This window comes from Perna viridis, chromosome 11, assembly GCF_037379345.1.
Source record: "Perna viridis isolate PV_CMFRI_1.1 ecotype Kerala chromosome 11, ASM3737934v1, whole genome shotgun sequence".
Lineage (NCBI taxonomy): Eukaryota > Metazoa > Mollusca > Bivalvia > Mytilida > Mytilidae > Perna > Perna viridis.
The window spans coordinates 21,647,009-21,673,953 of record NC_142455.1 but is presented as its reverse complement, the minus strand read 5'-3'; the positions used below and the strand labels follow the sequence as shown (position 1 = coordinate 21,673,953).

Genomic DNA, 26,945 nt, shown 5'->3' with positions numbered 1-26,945 from the left:
TTTGACGCGGACTATACTATAACTATTGCCATACTACTTCAAAGTGCAATTCCTAACCAAAATCATACATATCCATCATATGTTATTCAAACCCTACTATTAATGTAGCCATACCACTTGAAAAAGCACTTTCCTACCAAAATCAAACATGCTCATTACATCTGATTGTACTGTACACTTAACATGACCATACTACTTGAAATGGCAAGTACGAAGTCATCACATATAATACGGAGTGATGGCATAAATTGGCTTACTACTGAGACTAGTAGTTTCTACTAAAAAGAAACTATCTGATGTGAATTGAACTCTTTGTATGGACATACTACTTGCAGTATCACTTTCCAAATCAAACATATACCCTCTTCACATCTGAAATAGACTGTACTCTGAACATAGCCATACTACTTGAAACAGCATTTTCATCACAAAATTGTACATGCCCATCACAAAAGACGCCAGCAGCACTCCTAATATATATAGCCAAACTTCTTCAAACAGCACTTTCCAACATAAATATATATGCTCATTATATTTGATACATTTGTACCTAAATCATACATGCTCATCATATCTATTTCGAACCCTATTGATAACATTGTCATACTATGTGAAATAGCACTTTCCCACCGAAAACATCACATCTGATGTGGACAGTACACATCATATGGCCAAATCACTTGAGATAGCACTTAACTACCAAACACATATGTGATTCTCGCATCAGTTGCCGACTTCTCTCTCAATATAGCCAAAGAACTTGAAATAGCCCTTTCCTACCCCAAAATATTCATAGTCATTACATTTTCTCTGACTTCTACTGCTGACATGGGCAGGTAGCTAAAATAGTACTTTCCTACTAAATTCATACATATTTATACATGTTCTTATATCTGATTTGTATCGTCCTCTTGATATAGCGAACCATACCTTATGTACTCTAAACCTTGAGTGGCAACGTAAGAACGGGTTTTCATACAAAAAGTGTACTTGTTGATTCCATCTTTTTCGTATGTGCTCAAAATATATCGGTACTATTTGAACTAGCGCTTTCCTACCCAAAACATTTACACCCACCACATCAAATTTGTACCGTATTTTTAGCATAGCCATAATACCTATCATAGCATTTTCCTACTCAAAATATACATGTTCATCTTATTTGACGCGGACTATGCTATAACTATTGCCATACTACTTCAAAGTGCAATTCCTAACCAAAATCATACATATCCATCATATGTTATTCAAACCCTACTATTAATGTAGCCATACCACTTGAAAAAGCACTTTCCTACCAAAATCAAACATGCTCATTACATCTGATTGTACTGTACACTTAACATGACCATACTACTTGAAATGGCAAGTACGAAGTCATCACATATAATACGGAGTGATGGCATAAATTGGCTTACTACTGAGACTAGTAATTTCTTCTAAAAAGAAACTATCTGATGTGAATTGAACTCTTCATATGGACATACTACTTGCAGTATCACTTTCCAAATCAAACATATACCCTCTTCACATCTGAAATAGACTGTACTCTGAACATAGCCATACTACTTGAAACAGCATTTTCATCACAAAATTGTACATGCCCATCACAAAAGACGCCAGCAGCACTCCTAATATATATAGCCAAACTTCTTCAAACAGCACTTTCCAACATAAATATATATGCTCATTATATTTGATACATTTGTACCTAAATCATACATGCTCATCATATCTATTTCGAACCCTATTGATAACATTGTCATACTATGTGAAATAGCACTTTCCCACCGAAAAAATCACATCTGATGTGGACAGTACACATCATATGGCCAAATCACTTGAGATAGCACTTAACTACCAAACACATATGTGATTCTCGCATCAGTTGCCGACTTCTCTCTCAATATAGCCAAAGAACTTGAAATAGCCCTTTCCTACCCCAAAATATTCATAGTCATTACATTTTCTCTGACTTCTACTGCTGACATGGGCAGGTAGCTAAAATAGTACTTTCCTACTAAATTCATACATATTTATACATGTTCTTATATCTGATTTGTATCGTCCTCTTGATATAGCGAACCATACCTTATGTACTCTAAACCTTGAGTGGCAACGTAAGAACGGGTTTTCATACAAAAAGTGTACTTGTTGATTCCATCTTTTTCGTATGTGCTCAAAATATATCGGTACTATTTGAACTAGCGCTTTCCTACCCAAAACATTTACACTCACCACATCAAATTTGTACCGTATTTTTAGCATAGCCATAATACCTATCATAGCATTTTCCTACTTAAAATATACATGTTCATCTTATTTGACGCGGACTGTACTATAACTATTGCCATACTACTTCAAAGTGCAATTCCTAACCAAAATCATACATATCCATCATATGTTATTCAAACCCTACTATTAATATAGCCATACCACTTGAAAAAGCACTTTCCTACCAAAATCAAACATGCTCATTACATCTGATTGTACTGTACACTTAACATGACCATACTACTTGAAATGGCAAGTACGAAGTCATCACATATAATACGGAATGTTGGCATAATTTGGCTTACTACTGAGACTAGTAATTTCTTCTGAAAAGAAACCATCTGATGTGAATTGTACTCTTCATATGGCCGTACTATTTGCAGTATCACTTTCCAAATCAAACATATACCCTCTTCACATCTAAAATAGACTGTACTCTGAACATAGCCATACTACTTGAAACAGCCTTTTCATCACAAAATTGTACATGCCCATCACAAAAGACGCCAGCAGCACTCCTATTATATATGGCCAAACTTCTTCAAACAGCACTTTCCAACATAAATATATATGCCCATTATATTTGATACATTTGTACCTAAATCATACATGCTCATCACATCTATTTCGAACACTATTGATAACATTGTCATACTATGTGAAATAGCACTTTCCCACCGAAAACATCACATCTAATGTGTACAGTTTCCTTTACCTTGCTGGGGAGGGGACATTTTGTATACTGGTACATCCATAGATAGTATTCATGACATAATATTTTACAGTGAACAATATTTAATTCTTTTTTTTTCTCTAGGGCGTTTTGCTCTCTCTGAGGTGTGTTGACTACTCAAATATTGTTATTGTATTAATTTGAAATGTACATTATGCTTATGTACTTAATCTTTTTCAATGTAGAAAACTGGGATAGGGAATGGTGTGATGTGTAATAAAAATGTTGAGGTATAGAACTTTGCAAGAGATCTTAAATGGATAAAATTGTGGCCTTTCAATCTATCAATTCAAACATTAATTGATACTCATCTCACTTTGTTTTAAACTTATAAAAAGAGATTTGATATAAACATCCATATGTTACGAAAAAGATAAAAATGGACCAACAGTGTTGCTTCTTATTGACTTTAAGATCACATTATGATTTACTTTAATGATAATAGCTGTAAGGCTAATCATATTTGCATAATTAAGAGCGTCCTGATTATATTGCTAGCTGCCTTGAGAACGTCGAACGATTTCTGTTAAAGCGCTTTTAAGTGGCTTTTTGACCAATTAAATTTTATTTGTTAAATCATTTTATACAGTACCTTATGATGGACAATTAATTTTGATTCACCTTTACCTAGAATGATAGGAAAGTTTTGATATAATCATAATAAAAGCAAGGAAATATCCGATATTTACGAGTACATTTATGCACTCTTGATTTGTTGATTGTTCACAATAATAATTCTAAATATTGGAAATAGACTATAAATATGGGCTGGATTATTTTGGTTTTGCAACTGGCACACCTCGTGAGCTGACGAGACTTATTGATGTTATTTTTATAAACTATAATGTAGAAAATGGATTTAGAATGTTATGAATCTGAATTAGATAACCCTGTATGCACCAACTTTAAATCCGTTGAATTTCAAACGGTTCAGTACAATGTCAACGAAATATCGCATCTGTCGGAAGAAAAGTGTTGACAACTTTGTTTGCCACAGAGGGCAGGTATCGTCCAAAAGAAAACTATTTTCAAATTATTCAAACAGACATTAAACCGTACGTACGTAATTGACAATCGAATGGATGATTGAATTTTGTGAAGAAGAAGAATCAACGGATAATGTAGCACTTCTAGCAGTGAATTATATTGATAGGTACATGTCATTGATAGATATTGATCGGACACAACTGCAACTTTTGGGGGCTGTTGGATTACTTGTTGCATCAAAACTAGGGAAAACAGATCCAATAAAACCACAAAAACTTATTTCATGTGCAGGAAATTATTTCACCCTGAAAGACATGTATGCAATGGAATCATCAGTTTTGAGAACACTGAACTGGGGATTGTTATCCGTTACACCTACTGATTTTCTGATCATTTTTTGAATTTAATGACAATTGCAGTTAATTTGCGAGACAAGACATGCTCAAAAATTCATTTACGTATGCAATTTACTGAAATGGGATTTATTATGCACAAACCATCAGTGATAGCCGCAGCAAGTGTTGCAGAAGCAATTAATGGGCTTAAGAAAAAATTCGATTCCGTTGACGAATTGTTGTAGACTTTACGTGACGTAGGGGGTATAGATGGTGATTGCTTGTAATTATGCCAGGAGCAAATTAAACGTATATTATCAATTAATTTACAAGAATAACATTCGACTTGCCATCAAAATTCTATGAAAAGCTCTAATTTCCTGAGCTACACTTCGAAATCGATGGTAAAGGAAAATTATTGACCAAACTTTACCACAAATGTGATTACTTTTCATTCAGAATTGTCAACTTTCCTTTCATCTGTGGCAACATCCCTTCGGCTCCTGTGTATGGAGTGTTCATATCACAACTCATACGCTATGCCAGAGCTTGCCGAAACTACGCAGACTTTTTGTATCGCGCTAAAAGTCTGACAAATAGGCTTCTGGAACAGGGTTATATTGCTACAAGATTGAAGTCATCACTACAGAAGTTTTATGGTCGTCATCATGAACTCGTGGATTGTTATGATGTATCCATCAGCACCATGAAAACTGATTTATTCAAAGGGTCATGGTTTGCCTTTCCTCGTTTGTCTACCCCGGACTTGACTTTTTATGAGCAACTCGGCGGGTGTTTCTAGAAAAGCAGGGGCCGCTTACCCTATCGGTGCACCTGGTCCATGCTCCCATGTCTCCTATTCGTCGGAATATCCCAAAACTTGAGTTTTATCACATTAATTCTCTAAAATCTTCGTTTAGGAGAAAAAAATCTGCACATCCGGTCCTTAGACGTTGCCAATATCGCGTTTACATGGTTGATTGTATGGCAAAAATAATGACCGGTAAAAATATTTAGTTTGTATTTTTTTTCTCCAAAATGCATGTCTCCCTCCTAACAAGTTGGGGAGTAATTGTAGGTATTAGGCATTTCAATAAAAAAAGGAGGCGTCATTAATATATAATTAATGTACAGAAAAGAAGACATTTGAAATATTTAGTGTATCTCAATTTAACCATTTAATTGATGATACAAACTTGAATGAAAATAATGTGCGTCAGTTAAAACAAAATATCCTATATAATTGAGTTAGTCGAAGTTTGGGTTTGCAAATACTTGATACATAAAGTAGAAAATACATAATTCTAAATATTTGCTTTCAATCGTGTGACTCGAATATCCACGTTAATTGATAAAAACAAATCTATTCATGGATAGGATACACAAGGATGTGGTTCATATTTTGTAAAATGTCCTTAGATTTTTTTGAACAAGCGTACAAACAAGACGGGGTTTAGATTGTTAAGCGCCTTTTATCTATCTGACCCATGTAAATAAATATGCCATAAAACGACTATGAAGAACAAAACTATTTCAGAGTTGTAGGCGTAACTATTTAATTCTATAATGAAGTGACATGTCACCACATGGATAAAATCTCATAGACATGAAAGATTGCGGTCTGCATTATATCACGCCTTGTGAATAGAGGTAAAATGTTTTTAAACAAATGTTTGTTCACAATTATTAAATGACGTCATCTTGTCATTAATTGCATCGCAAATCCAATGAGATAAAATTTGTTTTTGCTGTCTTACTACATTAGTTATATCGATAAAATGCCCTCTATATCTAGCGAAAAATGCCATATTTCAAAGTGACTTTTTAAGATGAACATTTACGCATTTCAGACTGAAATATGTCATAACTGTATGGTCGTCAAAAATAGATTCACAATAGAAAGAATAAATTGTTTCGTACGAGTATGTAAAATCGAAGGATGTATGAGTTAAAAATCACCTTATTTTCGATCGAAAAAAAAAAACTGTCAATAAGGGTTGATAATAATTGATTAAAACTTAATATATGAATAATATTTCAGTCAAATTATTATTGCCATTACATGAGTTCGGACATTTAATTAAATGAATTACATATATTTTGCAATTGTAATTAATCGAATTACAATTTAAATTTAACGTCATGAATGCCAAGTATAAGTAAAAAAAAATCTCCTGTACATTGAACCAAACATAAAGACCTTTTAACAATGTACATCGCTCACAAAAAAATGATTGATTACTTCTACAATTAAAGCACTATCTGTGTATTACAATTCTAACATCGTTGCTGAATTAATTAATCAATTCAATCACTATTGAATGTTATCATTTTTCGAAACGGTCACTGAGGTGCTTTATTCAGCCTAAATTTATATTTTGGTCTTATTTTGAAAATCATTTGTAAATAGAAACACTTACTCAGCACGAAAATCACTGTCTGTTTTTTTTTTAAATCAAATTTCATATAAGTAAATTTTTGAAAGAGAATTTAGAAAAACGAAATCAGATCAAAATTTTCAAAAAGTTCATCTTGGGGGCCGATGCCTAAATGACCCATTTTAGGTTAGAATTTGATTTTGAAAAATATAAATTTTTTCAACAAAAATCCCTGTCTTGTGTTGTTGAATACAAATTATGAAATTTATATTATATATTTGTCTTCCATAAACAGAATTCTTTTTGTTTGCAGAGTCGAGGAAAATGACACTGTCTATTTGGAACATTTGTTGAAAAAAAAAAGAATTGAAAATGAAGAAACTGAAGCAACTGGGATAGCTATCTACTTCATTTTATGCTAAAAAAACAGGTAAATTGAAGTACAATGTTGAATAGATAGGACAAATGGCTAATAGAAACTTATATTTATATCCTAAAAAAAAAGAATACTTATTGTTTTATATAAAGGCCTGATTTAAAATATGCTGTAAAATTATGTTTCTAGCACATTTCTAGGAAAGGTTTCCCTAAAGTCCTGAGCGAAATCTAGAGAATATTTGCATAATGGCGTTGCTTTCTAATATTCACTAAAACATAAGTTCTTGTATACCCTAATAGGGCTGCTTTTTTCTATATAGCATTTCTTCTTATCAAACAATCAATAATGTACTTTAGCATCGTTAGATCATAATTCGAATTTCACATTACATACAAATGTCAGTTAATGTAAACAGGGATATTATAAATGTCTCTACGAAGCGTGATATCTTTTTCACGACACATTCTACACTACATGTCCTGACAATTATGTATTCACAAAACTCAGATTCGTCAATGTGAATATCAATCCATTTTTTTTCTGGTACAATTTAAAACCATTAAAATACATACACGCAATTTTAAATATTCTGATTTTGTCCCCAATGCACAGGTTTGAGAGATATGGATTTCATATATATATATGTGTATATCGTCAAAGATCAATTGTGAATAAGTGTGACACTGTTTGTTTCATATTTTATTTTATGTTAGGATGCACGATGATCATAGGATTTGTTTGTGTGCCGTCCTCTCAATGACTGGAAAATGTCCTTCCCGATCTTTAATATAATGGATTAAACGACAAAGATAGTTGTATCGTATAGACAGATAATGATAGAAATTCTCCATTTATATTATTCCACAAGACAGCAGAAAGATGGCACACATTGCACCAGTTGTGAACAACACACGGATTTTGCCTAGGTATAAACGAAAGTTTTCTGTTCAATGATCATATTGATTATTTGAGATATACATTTGGTTTTGTTTGTTACCAATTTAATTCTGATCACAAAGAATACTTCAGTTTTGGAAAAAAACAATAATGAACTCTGCAGATTAAAGTATTCAGAAGACATTTTTTCTAATCAACAAAGTAAAAAGATTTTTTTTCATAATGTTGTAAAGAAATCATTGAACATTTTTAACATAATGTAAGTTACCTCTTACCTAGATAGCTGGGAAGGGAAATGCTTCGATATGATTATAATATTGACATTGAAATATTCAACATCCTAATCTTAATAGCGGGATGCATTTATTAATTAATACCTAATTGTGGGTTCAAAATAGTTTTTTTATAAGCCATCAAGAAGGCTTTGTTTGTTAACTTACTTCATATTGTTTTATTAGAGACATTACTGTTCAATGATATTGAAGTTTGCTTTAAATAATAAGGGTTAGTTTGTTTATTGAACAAAGGTTAAAGTGTATACCTTTTTTCACTAAACCTACATAGCCATTTTTTAATTAAGGTATGGATTGCTTTTAAGTATAACTTCTTTTCTGACGGTGGAATCATAGCTAAAATATAGTCAAGCACTGACTCTTCCGACATGAAATAGCATGAAATGCCTACTATAGCAAAAAATCGTCTAATTTGCGACACACATTATTCTTAATACAATCGAACATATATTGGAATGAAGGAAGGCTCAAATTATAGGCATATACAATATTTTCCTCCCGTCGAAACAGCATTTTAATAAACTTAGATTTGGACCACAATTCTTCAAATATCTTGCAGGTGGATGATAATTCAATTTAACTGTCTTCAGAGAAATCCTGTACACCTTGTACATGTACAAAATGGCTGAGAGTAAGCTACATACCAGTTCTGAAATCTTGCAGCCCGAATATAAGCGTTTTCCATTTATGATAGCTTTTATCAATTTTTTCAATAATTAAAAATTCTGGAATCTTACATTTAATGTTTAATCGAACTTATTGAACATTTTGGACATATTGTAATTTTATAAGTTATCTCCTACATAGAAAGCTGGGAAGAGAAATAATTCGGTAGAAGCATATTATAGACATTAATATGTCCAAAATCATCGTCATAGCTGCGAGATGCATTTATGTAATTCAACCTCGTTGTGGTATCATAAAATCTATTTTTTTTTTGTCTTAATTGTACATTCAGCCACATCGATTTGTTATTTCAAATGTTGATAGAGTACAGAAAATTCTTCCCATTTTATTGTATATGAATGAATGGAGAATATGGATGGGGAGTGGATATTGTGCATATTGAACGGAAAAGAAGGAATACTTAAAAAAAATGTATACCTTAATTATAAATGGCTATGTAGATTTAGCGAAAAAAAGTATAAAGAATGTAGAATACCAGCGTTTTTTATTGACAAATTTGATAGAAGCTATTATAATAAGAACATTTTTTTTTTAAATAATAATAATCGAGCTACAGGATTTCACAATAGGTATGTAGCTTACCGTCAGCCATTTTGTAAATGTACAAAGTGTACAGAATTTCAGTAATTGTATGCGTACATTGGAAATCTATTTTGTGATTTCAAATATTGAAAGAATACAGAAAATTTCCCATTTAATGGCATATGGATGAATGGAGAATGCGGATTGGGGATGGGTATTTATATAGGGGGGGGGGTGGAGAATTTGAATGGAAAGGAAGAGAAATTGAACGGGAAAGTATTCATTAATATGAAATTACAAATGATAATTTAAATGTTGAAAAATAAAATAACTGATAAGAAATATGCAATTGGGATTTCATGAGGGTGGGGGGTTTCTATGGGGGCGGGGTGGGTTTAAGGACAATTGGGAATGGGAAGATTGTAAATGGTGTAAATGACAAGTTTATACCATTCAAGAGCTGGATGGTCTTTGTTTGCTTAATGGCTCTTTTTTAGATTGAGTTAATATATCAATAACTACAAATATATTTCAAAGAGACGGGTAGGAGTATTTTGTTTTATTTTATTGCAAAGTTTGCAATCTGTGTTTTTAATACATTAATCTCAAACTAACATCAACTTTATCAAAGCAAATAAAGAACGATAACTCTTCATGTACCTTATCTCAAAATGGAAATAAAAATCTTAGGTTGGCTGTGTAATCTGTAACTGATTCTTAATAGACCAGTTCCAATTTCAACACAAATCTAGCTGGCTTAGTGAGTGATTTATAGAGCTCTCTTGGTAGAAATCTGTTTTACATTATACCAATTTGTCCTACTTAACTAATAATTGGAGTATCATATACTTTTACTTAAAAAAAACAAAAAGACTTTTAATTTTAAACTTGTTATAAAAACAAAAGTAAAGTGATTGCACTTAAAATTGAAATTGGCTAGGCAAATAAGTCTTGCTATAATAAACTATTAATATGTCTTGCATAGTTTACCAAGGTAACAAATCGAAACAGCACTGAGTAATAACAGCTGGCTGTTTAAATGAAGCCCATCTGCACAAAACTTCTCCTGTTGTGCCTCCTTTGTCTTAAAGCTTGAAAAGTGCCAAAATGCTCCATTTACTTGATAATTTGAAAACTTTTAAAATATAAGTTTATCGCTTGTCTACAACAATTAAATTGCAGAAAGAGTATTTGTACTTCTGAAAAGCTGGATCCTGTTTAATACTTGGAATATTGCCATATGGTAAACCTAATGCGTTAATAAGAAATTACTATCAGTAATCCCTTTTACAAGGTCATGAACCTACAGCTTACATAGAACATTAGAGCTAATCTGAGAAAAAAATCTATTTGTTTTGTTTTCCTTAAGGATATTCACTGCTGTGTTTAAAGATTATAAGGATTTTAGAGGGTTGTAAAATCTGTTAAGATCTTTTTATGCTAGAATGTAGAAAAAAAATGATGGGTCAGTGTGCTTCTTTTTGAAACATAAGCCTTGGAAAATTTCACATGATTTTCCATAGGTTTTGTCTTAAAAGGCTTTATACGCAGAAGAAATAACAAGAATTTCATAAAAAAATGTCGAAATATTATGTTAAGATGTGTTTAATCAAATTATGAAAATAAAAGTGGAGATCACTAAGTAAAAAATATCAATGCAATGAAATGGGTAGAGGAGTACAACAATCTGACATAAAAATGACTGGACATGAGCAGTGAACATCTTTATAATGCTATGTCATGTCATATGATGTGTTAATTCATAATTTATTATATTGTTTTCTTAGTATTATGATTCAATGTAGGTACTTATCTCCAAGTGCAATTGATTTGCACTTAAGTTTAAGATTAAGATTAAGTTATACAACTTAACTTATAAAGAGTAATCAAGGGAACCAAGGTTATAGCGGTAATCAAAAGAACGTAATCCAGGGACAAAGACCAGACATGGAAAACAGACATACACAACAAAGAATATAAAGTAACTAAAATCATACATACAAAGTAACAAAAGTAAATGAGCAACTCGGAAGAAAATGATTATATTCTGTACCATAAAGACTTATAGTTCATACGTATTTTGTTATGGTCTTCTAACTTGTTATATTTAATATATTCTATTTTGTCAGGTTACTTATGTATGAATATTTTGAGTGATTATCAACATTTGACTCTTGTAGTTCAATCCATCATATTTTTTAAGTTAGTAAGATTTATGTCATTAGATCTGGATGTTGGAAATATTGATAAATGGTATACATATTAGTTTTACTGGCTTTCATATACAACTTGGCACTCCTTACTGTGTTAAAATATCATATTATACCAAAGTGATTGAGATGAACATCATCAAAACATTAAAATCTGTTGATTGTCATAAACACTTGTGATACCTTGAGATCTGTATATTCTTGTTTTTCCTTTTGTATTTATCTGTATGTACAAGTACTTAATTTACTCAAAATGAACATGCATTGAAAGCTAAATGAATCTGCTATAATACGACATAAATTTTATTGTTACATTTATTCACTAATATATATTTATATGAAATCAAAATTGTTAACAAAAATTGCTTCCTTCTGTTTATGTTGACTTGCAAACGAAATACTTGAATATCGTTTGATTTGGATTTCAACTTTTGTAAAGACTGCTGACATAATTGAATTGTACTATGCAGGAGACTTTCAGAAATGTTATTCGATACATGCAATGTCATGTTGACGTGTGCATTGACTATAGGTGTTGTCCCACTTGATATATTCAGCGGCACTACCGCGATCTCACCCGACGATGTATTGCCTGGTCAAAGGCCATGTGAGCTATTGCCATCAATTGGCGTCCGTCGCCGTCGTCCGTCGTCGTGGTCGTTAACAATTTTTTTAAAAAATCTTCTCCTTTCTCAGAAACTACTTAGCGGAATTATATGAAACTGCACAGATGTTCCTTTGGGCATCTTTCACAAAAGTTGTGTTTAGATTGTTGATCCGTCAAACAACATGGCCGCCGGTAATGAAAATAGAACATAGGGGTTAGACTATATATTGCATATATATTTTCATTTTAATCTGTCAAGCCATTTAGGAGTTATTGCACTTTTTTCGACGTTTTTTCTTTCATTTTTTTAATGTTATTTCTTTAAAAAAATTTCTCCTCTTACCCTACTTGATCGATTGGAATCAAACTTAGTATTGATGTTTCTTGGGGTATCTTGCACAAAAGTTCTGTTTAGATTTTTGATCCGTCAAAAAACTTTGTCACCGTTACTAAAAATAGAACAGGGGTCAAGCTGTAGTTTTTCAATATATCTCAAAACCCATTAGCCAAATTATAACCGAGTAAAACTGTTCAGCATGATGAGATCTACCTGTGGTCCTTTCGTTATTTTCATCTGTTAAGCCTTGTATTGATCCTTATGATCAGTTCCATCAAAGTCATCGTAGGCCAAAATTATTAGTAAACCTCGTGATAAATGTATTGCCATTGAAAGACAAAATTTAACCAGGTGAGAGATTCAAGCTCCTGGGAGCCTCTTGTTATGTTTGTCATAGAGCTTGAGGTCGACACATTGACATAAACTTCTTTTCTAGTGTTAGAAACATCAGTAGCTGTGGAATGAACGCCATGTTGATTAGTCTGTGACACAACATTAATGTCCATTGCCTGGTTAGCGTACGATGGCACTGTAGCACCACAATCCGAAAATCCATCTGACTGACTTAATTATAAAATACAAATAGAGGCGAACATGCTTAGGATTCTTTAAGGGGGTTTATCTTAAATCCACTATAAGTAAAACTGCTTGATAGTAAAACTTGATATTGCTTTATCAGATAATATGCTCAATAATTGTAAACTACAATTTCTAATATAATTGAAGATTTATAAATGCACGAAGCCGGACTTGTCGCCAAGTTCTGAGAAAGTTTGTGTTCTGTGATTCAGAATCATCTTTTTTTTCAAACCACAAAAAAGATGAAAGGAACAGTTTTTAATTCAATGCAATTGATGTATGTTCTTTTGTGAATTTTGTATTATTTTTTGTTTCTGTTTATGAATGTGCACAAAGCCAGACTTGTCACCAGGTTCTGAGAGATTTTGTACTTGATTTAGGACCATCTTTCTTCAAACCACAAACAAGATGAAATGAACAGTTAATAATTGAATACAATTGATATATGTCCCTTTATGAAATTTATGTTTGTGAATGTGCATGAAGCCTATCTTGTCTCCAAGTTCTGAGAAAGTTTATATCCAGAATTTTTTTGCCCTGGGTTGCGATTTCTAATAAAAGTATTTAAGAGAAACCAGTGGAGTAATTTACATGTTAGTTGTTTTATATACATGTATTATATTTGATTTATAACAGAAAAAGTTTCTTTGATGGAATATTGGTTGATATGTATTTTCTTTTGAACATTTTGGATTGCTTTACAAAGAAATAAGTGTTGAAAGATGTTTTAAAATAATAAAAAAGGATATTTGGACTAAACAGAAATTTAATCGTTGTAGTCTTTGATTTACTGCTCAAAGTAAATGATATTGGAAAAGTCATGAACTTCAAGAACTCTATATGTAATTATTGTAATATTGTTAATAATGATTGTGGATAAATGAATTTAATACGTTATTCAGTTTATGATGCAATAAATTGTATTTGATTTTATATTAGTATTGATAACATTACTAAAAGTATTTTTATATACAAAATATACATTCTGCCTACCTATTCTGATGCCATGATTATTATATGAACAGTTTTTTTTCTTCAGAAATTCTGAAATTAATGCATTTGTATACATTATTTCAATCACAATGTGTAAAAAAATGTAGAATTGTAATGTAAAATTAGCTGTGATGTAACTTTTAAGCCCGTGTACTACCATCACATACATTATAGTAACTGCTGTGCTTTACAGAACTTGCATTTTTCATTTATTTATTTATTTTTGTAATACATGAACTATTATGTGGTGAATATAATGTAAAGAATATTATAGTACTGTTAAAATTGGGATGTTCATTTATGATTGTTATTGTAAGCAGTACAGTTCAAGTGGAACATGTCATCTTAAGTCCATTCAAGTCTTTTGTAACTGTACATTTCTCCAATCATCTAATGAACACTGTGAAACTTGAGACCTGCTTTACCTAGACGCCATTGTTTCACCGCAATTAAGTTCTGAAACAGCAAATTTCTCTTATTGTCGAAGAAACTATTATGCAACAAGTAATTAGTCAAACGACGAGTAAATTGTCATGCTTTCAAGATGGAGTAATTCATAATTTAAACTAAAGCAAGTTTTCCGTGAAAAAACTAAGTTCATTTTGGTTGTAGCGCTACTGCAACATTTTTTATGAAGTATTGTTACTGATGAAAATAAGAGTTTCATTACTTCTATCAACTTACTAGATATATGGAATAATACTGGTTTTATATTTGATTTGTTATCATAAACTCAGATGTTTTAATGATTTTGAATATTTACATTTTTTTTTCAAAAAGTTATAAAAAAAAAATCCACAGAGATCATTTAGCTAATGATCCTACTTGCCATCTCCCTTTCATATAGAGAATAATATTCTAGTCTTATCATCTTCATATGTTTTACCAACTTTCCCATTATTTGACAGTTGACTCTTAAAAGAAGAATGAAAATATTCAAATTGTTTTGTCTTTAAATAAATCTGTGATCAGTTTTGTTCTTTCCAACTGATGAATCGCAGCCTCTCTTTTCTTCGTCTTCTGTTTTACAGAAGTGTACATCTGCACAATAAAAAAGACGCGATCCTAATGTATATGTACTATTTTTTTTACAGTAAGACCAAATGACACTTTTATTTTGTGATATGTTATTTTTAGTCAAAGGGCTTTTCAGTAGCATCCAAATTACCATGTATTCTTAAATCTCATTCAGTGTCATAAAATACTGCACTTCATTTTGAAGGACTCAGTGTCAAGCTCCTGAAATTGGAAATAGGAAAATATAAATCGTTGGAAATGTTAACATCTGAAAATATCTTCCTGTATTTGCATTTATAAATAATAATCACTAGAATTATTGACACCCTGTCATTTTTAACAGATCTGTTGTACATGTACGATAACAATTGCAAATGAAGTTATAAGACTCCAGTTACTGTCACTTATACATGTGGCTCCAACCCAGTAATGTTTCATACTGATATTTGTTAAAACTCCACGTGGAACTGGGTAACTGTAGAATAATATTAACTGATAAGGGGTACCAAAGTCTTCCTTTAGTACTGGTAAAGTGTCCATAGTAATAGTTTTTAAAATAACCAAACGATCTGTATCATTCTTAGTTCAAGTATATCAGGATATCTTAAAAGCTAAATATAGACTTTTATATACAAAATAAATGAGTTACACAATTGTTAAATTTAAATTGTAGTATTATAATGATAATGTTTTATGTCTTAAACTCATATATATTTTGTTCCGTACGATTTCTGACGAAGCCTGACTTGTCTCGAAGTTCTAAGGATAGAACGACTATATTGTAAATCTTTTATGCAGTCATGTTCAATAGCAGGTCTTATTTCCATAAGCAAATGTTAACTAGTCATGAAAGCATGTGAACATTTTCCTTATGTTGAGTTTATATGGAAATGTTATTTGAAAACCACTTCGGGAATGTAATAAGAGATTACATGTACATGTATTGAAGTATATGCTACTACATGTAATATGGTTTTTGAATTTGTTAACTGTTCACAATGTACTTTCGCCTTCTTCATAATATTCGCACTTCAGTTGATATGTGTATTTTGTTCTTAGAATAAAAAAAAATGATCACTCTGATTTATTTAAGCTTATCCTGCTTACGTCGCCTTTATATGAAAATCCACTTAAAGCCCATGTTGTGGTAGTTTACGTGTTATGTATCAGAGATATCAATCGATAGGGGACGAAGTCCGTGTACGGTATATACCACAAATCTAAAATATAACATAAGAAGTACTGAAAGCCTGATTTCAGTCTTACAGGGAGTAATATCCGGTGTAACTTTCCACAATTTATGGATTAAATACTGGCCAAATGACCAAATAGTTCTGAAAGAGAAAAACAAACTGAATGTAGAGTAAGGTAGTTTCATATCTTAACTTACGGAAGGACTCGTTTGTTGTCATCCATACCTTAATTAAAACTTCCTCCTTTTACATCTCGGCCAGTCTAATATATTAAGTCATATAAGTTGATATCTAGTACTCAGACGTGTTGAAATCAATACACCAAATGGCATAATATACCTAAACCATATTTAATCAAAAAAATCGAATAGGTCTGCAATAGACATGTTTTCACAAAAAATCCATACATAAAGAAAGACAAAAGATATTTCACTTACAGTTTTGTAGCGTGGGTTTCTGTATTGTTTTCCTATAAATGACTTGCAATGGAAACAACTAGTATTTTCTGATATAAATATTGATACCAAATGTAGAAATGGTGGGAAATCCTTTTACAAGATAGCATCAGGAACACTAAAATTTACAATATACAAACGTAAAGAAATAGAAAGTTACACACAGAAGAAATCACTTAAAAAAATAAAGATCTTTATGAAATTGAAATTGATGTGTTGTTTAATCATTCAGTATGTGTTGGTAGAAACATGTTTTCTGGACGATAAATTTGTTCTACAATGTACAAGTTTAAAACAAAAGGAAAGCTGGGATAAGTTTTGGTTTGGGTTGTTACTTAACTGTAAGGAATAAGGGACCAAAACAAGCATTTTCAAGACATCCAATCAATAATTTTATTAAAAGTGTATATATTTCTTTGACATTGTACCTCAAGGTGCCATTCAAAAACAATCTACTGGAGTTTGCAGATCGAGCGTCAAATTTACATTACCACGGATTTTACCTAATGGTACATAAATAATAAAGCCAGGACCCACACACAATTTTCTCACAAAAAAAAAAAACACAAAAAATCCGCATAAAAGACAAAACAAAATAAAAATAAAAACAAAAAAGAAGAAACAAAAGCCCCCTAAAAATAAAATAAAACAAGTTTTAAGTTGTGCTTGAAAGCAAGTCACATACAAGTTCCCTCATGTTCCACACATGATCACAGAATCAAAAAAATTAAATTCAATGTACAATGTCAAGCCTATATACCACGTTTTATAAAATTTAGATGAAATTTACATTATTTTCCAGTGGGGCATATTAATTTAGATGGCGGCCATTTTAAATGGCAGCCATCTACAATAATCCAAAATATGGAACTCGTTCACACTTAGATGGTTTTATATATCCTTCAAATCTGATGAATATATTACAAGTAATTTTTTCCTACATAAAGGAGAAGCATTTGAAAAATCACAAAAATCAACCAAATTGTATAATGGCTATTTAAAGGAAACAGAACGCATCAATTCTCATGAGCATTAATGATTTTGAGTAGGAAAATGATATTTCAAGTACTTAGGCCATATTAAGAAAACGGTCAGCATCTTAAGTTATGGGCGTGCATGATTTTAGCAGGAATACGTGATTTGAAACAGTTTGGCCATGTTAGGCTAACAATGCTTAGATGATATGATAAGCATCCATTTTTGGGTAGATCTCCGTCATACGTGCATGTCAGAGGTACGGTTTGCGTCAGATATGATGATCATATACGTTATTGGTAGGTAAATGTTATTTCGAGTCGAAAGGTCATATCAAAACTAAAGTACGAATCATACGTGATGAGCATGTATGATTTAGGTAGGAAAGTGCTATTTCAAGTAATATTTTCATACTTACGCTTCATATCAAATCATATGTGATGTGCATATACGATTCCAGTAAGAACGTGATGTTTCAAGTACTATGATCATGTTAAGAGTTCTATTCGCATCATATATGATTGGTATGGAAAATTAAGATACGGAAAGGGTATTTCACACAGTATTATTATTTTTGGAATTGAGGGGTGAACAGTACGCATTGATTGTCATGATCATTAATGACTTTGGGTAGGAAAATGATTTTTCAAGTACTTTGGCCATGTTAAAAAACAGTTGGCATTTTAAGTTATGGGCATGTATAATTTTAGCAAGAATAAGTTATTTAAAACCGCTTGGGCATGTTAGGCGTACATTTCCTATATGAGGTGATGGGCATGCATTTTTGGGTAGTTTTTCTGTCAAACGCGCATGTCAGGGGTACGGTTTCCCTCCGAAGTGACTATCATCTACGTTATTGGCAGTAAAATTTTATTTCGAGTCGTAAGGTCATATTAAGAATACAGTACGAATTAGATATGATGAGCATGTATGATTTAGGTAGGAAAGTGCTATTTGAAGTAGTATGGTCCAATTTAGGATACATATCAAATCAGATTTGATAAGTATGTTTGATTCTGCTAAGAATGAGCTATTTCAAGTAGTATGATTATGTTAAGAGTTCAGTTCGCATCATATGTGATTGATATGAAGAATTAAGGTACGAAATTGGTATTTCCCACAGTATTGGTATCTTTGGAATTGTATAATGGCTATTTAAGTGAGAGCAGTATGCATCAATTGTGATGAGCATTATTGATTTTGGGTAGGAAAATGATATTTCAAGCACTTTGGCCGTATTAAGAAAACGTTTGGCATCTTAAGTTATCGGCTTATATGATTTTAGTAGGAATAAGTTATTTGAAACAGTTTGGCCATGTTAGGCATACACTTTTTATATGTGATAAGCATGCATTTGTGGGTAGTTTTTCTGTCATACGTGCATGTCAGGGGTACGGTTTGCGTCAGATGTGATGATCCTGTACGTTATTGGCAGGAAAATGTTATATCAAGTCATAAAATCTAATTACAGATAAATTACTAATCAGATGTGATGAGTATGTGTGATTGAAGTAGGAAAGTGCTAGTACAAGTAGTATGGTCATATTTAGGTTACATATCAAATCAGATGTGATAAGTATGTTTGATTCGGCTAAGAATGAGCTATTTCAAGTAGTATGAATATGTTAAGAGTTCAGTTCGCATCATATGTGATTTGTATGGAGAATTAAGGTACGAAAATTGTATTTCACAGAGTATTGTAATCTTTGGAATTGTATAATGGCTATTTAAAGGAGAACTGCACGTATCAATTGTCATGAGCATTAATGATTTTGGGTAGGAAAATGATATTTCAAGTACTTTGGCTATATTAAGGAAACGTTCGCATGTTAAGTTATGGGCATATATGATTTTAGCAGGAATAAGTTTTTCGAAGCAGTTTGGAGTTGTCAGGCGTACAATGCTTATATGATGTGGTAAGCATGCATTCTTGGGTAGTTTGTCTGTTAAACGGGCATGTTAGGGGTACAGTTTCCCTCCGAAGTGACTATCATGTACGTTATTGGCAGTAAAATTCTATTTCGAGTCGTAATGTCATATTAAGAATACAGTACGAATTAGATATGATGAGCATGTATGATTTAGGTAGGAAAGTGCTATTTGAAGTAGTATGGTCCAATTTAGGATACATATCAAATCAAATTTGATAAGTATGTTTGAATCTGCTAAGAATGAGCTATTTCAAGTAAAATGATTATGTTAAGAGTTAAGTTCGCATCATATGTGATTGATATGGAGAATTAAGGTACGAAATTGGTATTTCCCACAGTATTGGTATCTTTGGAATTGTATAATGGCTATTTAAGTGAGAGCAGTATGCATCAATTGTGATGAGCATTATTGATTTTGGGTAGGAAAATGATATTTCAAGCACTTTGGCCGTATTAAGAAAACGTTTGGCATCTTAAGTTATCGGCTTATATGATTTTAGTAGGAATAAGTTATTTGAAACAGTTTGGCCATGTTAGGCATACACTTTTTATATGTGATAAGCATGCATTTGTGGGTAGTTTTTCTGTCATACGTGCATGTCTGGGGTACGGTGTGCGTCAGATGTGATGATCCTAAAGGTTATTGGCAGGAAAATGTTATATCAAGTCATAAAATCTAATTACAGATAAATTACTAATCAGATGTGATGAGTATGTGTGATTGAAGTAGGAAAGTGCTAGTACAAGTAGTATGGTCATATTTAGGTTACATATCAAATCAGATGTGATAAGTATGTTTGATTCTGCTAAGAATGAGCTATTTCAAGTAGTATGATTATGTTAAGAGTTCAGTTCGCATCATATGTGATTGATATGGAGAATTAAGGTACGAAATTGGTATTTCCCACAGTATTAGTATCTTTGGAATTGTATAATGGCTATTTAAAGGAGAACTGCACGTATCAATTGTCATGAGCATTAATGATTTTAGGTAGGAAAATGATATTTCAAGTACTTTGGCTATATTAAGGAAACGTTCGCATGTTAAGTTATGGGCATATATGATTTTAGCAGGAATAAGTTATTCGAAACAGTTTGGAGATGTAATGCCTACAATGCTTATATGATGTGATAAGCATGCATTCTTGGGTAGTTTGTCTGTTAAACGGGCATGTTAGGGGTACGATTTCCCTCCGAAGTGACTATCATGTACGTTATTGGCAGTAAAATTTTATTTCGAGTCGTAATGTCATATTAAGAATACAGTACGAATTAGATATGATGAGCATGTATGATTTAGGTAGGAAAGAGCTATTTGAAGTAGTATGGTCCAATTTAGGATACACATCAAATCAGATTTGATAAGTATGTTTGATTCTGCTAAGAATGAGCTATTTCACGTAGTATGATTATGTTAAGAGTTCAGTTCGCATCATATGTGATTGATATGGAGAATTAAGGTACGAAAATTGTATTTCACAGAATATTGTAATCTTTGGAATTGTATAATGGCTATTTAAAGGAGAACTGCACGTATCAATTGTCATGAGCATTAATGATTTTGGGTAGGAAAATGATATTTCAAGTACTTTGGCTATACTAAGGAAACGTTCGCATGTTAAGTTATGGGCATATATGATTTTAGCAGGAATAAGTTATATGAAACAGTTTGGAGATGTCAGGCGTACAATGCTTATATGATGTGATATGCATGCATTTTTGGATAGTTTGTCTGTTAAACGGGCATGGTAGGGGTACGGTTTCCCTCCGAAGTGACTATCATCTACGTTATTGGCAGTAAAATTTTATTTCGAGTCGTAAGGTCATGTTAAGAATACAGTACGAATTAGATATGATGAGCATGTATGATTTAGGTAGGAAAGTGCTATTTGAAGTAGTATGGTCCAATTTAGGATACATATCAAATCAGATTTGATAAGTATGTTTGATTCTGCTAAGAATGAGCTATTTCAAGTAGAATGATTATGTTAATAGTTCAGTTCGCATCATATGTGATTGATATGAAGAATTAAGGTACGAAATTGGTATTTCCCACAGTATTGGTATCTTTGGAATTGTATAATGGCTATTTAAGTGAGAGCAGTATGCATCAATTGTGATGAGCATTATTGATTTTGGGTAGGAAAATGATATTTCAAGCACTTTGGCCGTATTTAGAAAACGTTTGGCATCTTAAGTTATCGGCTTATATGATTTTAGTAGGAATAAGTTATTTGAAACAGTTTGGCCATGTTAGGCATACACTTTTTATATGTGATAAGCATGCATTTGTGGGTAGTTTTTCTGTCATACGTGCATGTCAGGGGTACGGTTTGCGTCAGATGTGATGATCCTGTACGTTATTGGCAGGAAAATGTTATATCAAGTCGTAAAATCTAATTACAGATAAATTACTAATCAGATGTGATGAGTATGTGTGATTGAAGTAGGAAAGTGCTAGTACAAGTAGTATGGTCATATTTAGGTTACATATCAAATCAGATGTGATAAGTATGTTTGATTCTGCTAAGAATGAGCTATTTCAAGTAGTATGATTATGTTAAGAGTTCAGTTCGCATCATATGTGATTTGTATGGAGAATTAAGGTACGAAAATTGTATTTCACAGAGTATTGTAATCTTTGGAATTGTATAATGGCTATTTAAAGGAGAACTGCACGTATCAATTGTCATGAGCATTAATGATTTTGGGTAGGAAAATGATATTTCAAGTACTTTGGCTATATTAAGGAAACGTTCGCATGTTAAGTTATGGGCATATATGATTTTAGCAGGAATAAGTTTTTCGAAGCAGTTTGGAGTTGTCAGGCGTACAATGCTTATATGATATGGTAAGCATGCATTTTTGGGTAGTTTGTCTGTTAAACGGGCATGTTAGGGGTACAGTTTCCCTCCGAAGTGACTATCATGTACGTTATTGGCAGTAAAATTCTATTTCGAGTCGTAATGTCATATTAAGAATACAGTACGAATTAGATATGATGAGCATGTATGATTTAGGTAGGAAAGTGCTATTTGAAGTAGTATGGTCCAATTTAGGATACACATCAAATCAGATTTGATAAGTATGTTTGATTTTGCTAAGAATGAGCTATTTCAAGTAGTATGATTATGTTAAGAGTTCAGTTCGCATCATATGTGATTGATATGGAGAATTAAGGTACGAAAATTGTATTTCACAGAGAATTGTAATGTTTGGAATTGTATAATGGCTATTTAAAGGAGAACTGCACGTATCAATTGTCATGAGCATTAATGATTTTGGGTAGGAAAATGATATTTCAAGTACTTTGGCTATACTAAGGAAACGTTCGCATGTTAAGTTATGGGCATATATGATTTTAGCAGGAATAAGTTATATGAAACAGTTTGGAGATGTCAGGCGTACAATGCTTATATGATGTGATATGCATGCATTTTTGGATAGTTTGTCTGTTAAACGGGCATGGTAGGGGTACGGTTTCCCTCCGAAGTGACTATCATGTACGTTATTGGCAGTAAAATTTTATTTCGAGTCGTAAGGTCATGTTAAGAATACAGTACGAATTAGATATGATGAGTATGTATGATTTAGGTAGGAAAGTGCTATTTGAAGTAGTATGGTCCAATTTAGGATACATATCAAATCAGATTTGATAAGTATGTTTGATTCTGCTAAGAATGAGCTATTTCAAGTAGAATGATTATGTTAAGAGTTCAGTTCGCATCATATGTGATTGATATGAAGAATTAAGGTACGAAATTGGTATTTCCCACAGTATTGGTATCTTTGGAATTGTATAATGGCTATTTAAGTGAGAGCAGTATGCATCAATTGTGATGAGCATTATTGATTTTGGGTAGGAAAATGATATTTCAAGCACTTTGGCCGTATTAAGAAAACGTTTGGCATCTTAAGTTATCGGCTTATATGATTTTAGTAGGAATAAGTTATTTGAAACAGTTTGGCCATGTTAGGCATACACTTTTTATATGTGATAAGCATGCATTTGTGGGTAGTTTTTCTGTCATACGTGCATGTCAGGGGTACGGTGTGCGTCAGATGTGATGATCCTAAAGGTTATTGGCAGGAAAATGTTATATCAAGTCATAAAATCTAATTACAGATAAATTACTAATCAGATGTGATGAGTATGTGTGATTGAAGTAGGAAAGTGCTAGTACAAGTAGTATGGTCATATTTAGGTTACATATCAAATCAGATGTGATAAGTATGTTTGATTCTGCTAAGAATGAGCTATTTCAAGTAGTATGATTATGTTAAGAGTTCAGTTCGCATCATATGTGATTGATATGGAGAATTAAGGTACGAAATTGGTATTTCCCACAGTATTAGTATCTTTGGAATTGTATAATGGCTATTTAAAGGAGAACTGCACGTATCAATTGTCATGAGCATTAATGATTTTGGGTAGGAAAATGATATTTCAAGTACTTTGGCTATATTAAGGAAACGTTCGCATGTTAAGTTATGGGCATATATGATTTTAGCAGGAATAAGTTATTCGAAACAGTTTGGAGATGTAATGCCTACAATGCTTATATGATGTGATAAGCATGCATTCTTGGGTAGTTTGTCTGTTAAACGGGCATGTTAGGGGTACGATTTCCCTCCGAAGTGACTATCATGTACGTTATTGGCAGTAAAATTTTATTTCGAGTCGTAATGTCATATTAAGAATACAGTACGAATTAGATATGATGAACATGTATGATTTAGGTAGGAAAGTGCTATTTGAAGTAGTATGGTCCAATTAAGGATACACATCAAATCAGATTTGATAAGTATGTTTGATTCTGCTAAGAATGAGCTATTTCACGTAGTATGATTATGTTAAGAGTTCAGTTCGCATCATATGTGATTGATATGGAGAATTAAGGTACGAAAATTGTATTTCACAGAATATTGTAATCTTTGGAATTGTATAATGGCTATTTAAAGGAGAACTGCACGTATCAATTGTCATGAGCATTAATGATTTTGGGTAGGAAAATGATATTTCAAGTACTTTGGCTATACTAAGGAAACGTTCGCATGTTAAGTTATGGGCATATATGATTTTAGCAGGAATAAGTTATATGAAACAGTTTGGAGATGTCAGGCGTACAATGCTTATATGATGTGATATGCATGCATTTTTGGATAGTTTGTCTGTTAAACGGGCATGGTAGGGGTACGGTTTCCCTCCGAAGTGACTATCATGTACGTTATTGGCAGTAAAATTTTATTTCGAGTCGTAAGGTCATGTTAAGAATACAGTACGAATTAGATATGATGAGCATGTATGATTTAGGTAGGAAAGTGCTATTTGAAGTAGTATGGTCCAATTTAGGATACATATCAAATCAGATTTGATAAGTATGTTTGATTCTGCTAAGAATGAGCTATTTCAAGTAGAATGATTATGTTAATAGTTCAGTTCGCATCATATGTGATTGATGTGAAGAATTAAGGTACGAAATTGGTATTTCCCACAGTATTGGTATCTTTGGAATTGTATAATGGCTATTTAAGTGAGAGCAGTATGCATCAATTGTGATGAGCATTATTGATTTTGGGTAGGAAAATGATATTTCAAGCACTTTGGCCGTATTTAGAAAACGTTTGGCATCTTAATTTATCGGCTTATATGATTTTAGTAGGAATAAGGTATTTGAAACAGTTTGGCCATGTTAGGCATACACTTTTTATATGTGATAAGCATGCATTTGTGGGTAGTTTTTCTGTCATACGTGCATGTCAGGGGTACGGTTTGCGTCAGATGTGATGATCCTGTACGTTATTGGCAGGAAAATGTTATATCAAGTCGTAAAATCTAATTACAGATAAATTACTAATCAGATGTGATGAGTATGTGTGATTGAAGTAGGAAAGTGCTAGTACAAGTAGTATGGTCATATTTAGGTTACATATCAAATCAGATGTGATAAGTATGTTTGATTCGGCTAAGAATGAGCTATTTCAAGTAGTATGATTATGTTAAGAGTTCAGTTCGCATCATATGTGATTTGTATGGAGAATTAAGGTACGAAAATTGTATTTCACAGAGTATTGTAATCTTTGGAATTGTATAATGGCTATTTAAAGGAGAACTGCACGTATCAATTGTCATGAGCATTAATGCTTTTGGGTAGGAAAATGATATTTCAAGTACTTTGGTATACTAAGGAAACGTTCGCATGTTAAGTTATGGGCATATATGATTTTAGCAGGAATAAGTTATATGAAACAGTTTGGAGATGTCAGGCGTACAATGCTTATATGATGTGATATGCATGCATTTTTGGATAGTTTGTCTGTTAAACGGGCATGGTAGGGGTACGGTTTCCCTCCGAAGTGACTATCATGTACGTTATTGGCAGTAAAATTTTATTTCGAGTCGTAAGGTCATGTTAAGAATACAGTACGAATTAGATATGATGAGCATGTATGATTTAGGTAGGAAAGTGCTATTTGAAGTAGTATGGTCCAATTTAGGATACATATCAAATCAGATTTGATAAGTATGTTTGATTCTGCTAAGAATGAGCTATTTCAAGTAGAATGATTATGTTAATAGTTCAGTTCGCATCATATGTGATTGATATGAAGAATTAAGGTACGAAATTGGTATTTCCCACAGTATTGGTATCTTTGGAATTGTATAATGGCTATTTAAGTGAGAGCAGTATGCATCAATTGTGATGAGCATTATTGATTTTGGGTAGGAAAATGATATTTCAAGCACTTTGGCCGTATTTAGAAAACGTTTGGCATCTTAAGTTATCGGCTTATATGATTTTAGTAGGAATAAGTTATTTGAAACAGTTTGGCCATGTTAGGCATACACTTTTTATATGTGATAAGCATGCATTTGTGGGTAGTTTTTCTGTCATACGTGCATGTCAGGGGTACGGTTTGCGTCAGATGTGATGATCCTGTACGTTATTGGCAGGAAAATGTTATATCAAGTCGTAAAATCTAATTACAGATAAATTACTAATCAGATGTGATGAGTATGTGTGATTGAAGTAGGAAAGTGCTAGTACAAGTAGTATGGTCATATTTAGGTTACATATCAAATCAGATGTGATAAGTATGTTTGATTCGGCTAAGAATGAGCTATTTCAAGTAGTATGATTATGTTAAGAGTTCAGTTCGCA

General features: G+C 32.3%; 1 protein-coding gene and 1 long non-coding RNA gene across 15 annotated transcripts in view; one reads left to right on the top strand and one right to left on the bottom strand.

The window, feature by feature from the left end:
* LOC148603342 (uncharacterized) overlaps window positions 1–14,903 on the top strand; it is a 38,378-nt gene extending 23,475 nt beyond the window's left edge. For 11 of the 14 annotated variants that reach the window (XM_088553563.1, XM_088553554.1, XM_088553549.1 and 8 more), the window contains 2 exons: window positions 7,021–7,137; window positions 7,800–11,280. The gene's annotated coding sequence lies outside the window, so the exon portion shown is untranslated. Of the gene's footprint in view, window positions 1–5,866; window positions 5,980–7,020; window positions 7,138–7,799; window positions 11,281–13,075 lie in introns of those variants that run through there. The other 3 variants (XM_088553555.1, XM_088553558.1, XM_088553556.1) reach the window with 2 other exon arrangements.
* A 100-nt stretch (window positions 14,904–15,003) lies between these two features.
* LOC148603341 (uncharacterized) overlaps window positions 15,004–26,945 on the bottom strand; it is a 42,361-nt gene continuing 30,419 nt past the window's right edge. The window contains exons 2-4 of the long non-coding RNA XR_015916851.1: window positions 16,859–16,994; window positions 16,336–16,448; window positions 15,004–15,450 (exon numbers count right to left, since the gene is read on the bottom strand). This is a non-coding gene — a long non-coding RNA (uncharacterized LOC148603341). The remainder of the gene's footprint in view (window positions 15,451–16,335; window positions 16,449–16,858; window positions 16,995–26,945) is intronic.